Source organism: Cynara cardunculus, assembly GCF_001531365.2.
Source record: "Cynara cardunculus var. scolymus isolate 2C chromosome LG 13, CcrdV1, whole genome shotgun sequence".
NCBI classification, from domain to species: domain Eukaryota; kingdom Viridiplantae; phylum Streptophyta; class Magnoliopsida; order Asterales; family Asteraceae; genus Cynara; species Cynara cardunculus.
Genome location: NC_037540.1, coordinates 36743106 through 36744037, shown reverse-complemented (window position 1 = coordinate 36744037; position 932 = coordinate 36743106).

Sequence of the window (932 nt, the reverse complement as noted above, 5' to 3'; positions counted from 1 at the left end):
ATCTGCGACGCAAGCTCCAGCGACGGATCTGCGACGCAACCTCTAGCGACGGATCTGCGACGCAAGCTCCAGCGACGGATCTGCGACGCAACCTCCAGCGACGGATCTGCGAAGGAATTTTCAAGGACTTTCAGCGACGGATTTTCCCTCGCTAATCCGTTGCTAATTTGTATAAATTTAAAAAATAATTTTTTTGAAATTGCATAATTCCTGTATTTATTTATAAAAAAACCTGAAAATAATAATAATATAACAAACAAAAAGTGTGAACAAATTTTAACTAACCAATTCATACGATTTAAAATATGGATTCATACAATTTAAAATATTCAATTCATACAATTTAATCTTCAAATACATACAATCTAACTATCGGGAGGTGTGGGAGGTGGGAAAACGTATTCTGACTGCCGCATAAACGTAGCAAAATGCTCGGATAATGCGGCCTGTTGTGCTAATGCAGCAGCTTGTCTGGCCTGTTCGGCCTCCAAATCTGCCCTATTCTTTCGTTCGGTCTCCAGTTCCTCTTCTACCCTTACCAACTTCTCTCTCAACTCCGTTACCTGTAAATATTCAATATTCAACAAAATCAGTAATTTGTTCGCAATTTTAGTAATGAGAAAGTTTATAACAATATAACCAACGTACCTCCGCTCTTGACTCGTATGATGACCTGCTACTGCTACATCTACCCGTCATAGCATAAGAGGGATCCTGGGTGGTCCCGAAACCAAATATTCGGCCTTTCATCCGCCCTCCGACATTTTGCTCCCAATTAGATGCCTCATCAGGGAGAGGGCTGTCGGTACTAGATTATGACTCACCCCTAAGAGATTGAAATCGCTCCTATGGTTCACCGAAACAAAAACGGGCGAGGTTATGTATGTATATATTTCAGCAGCATAACGACTGTAAATCAAACATAACCAATG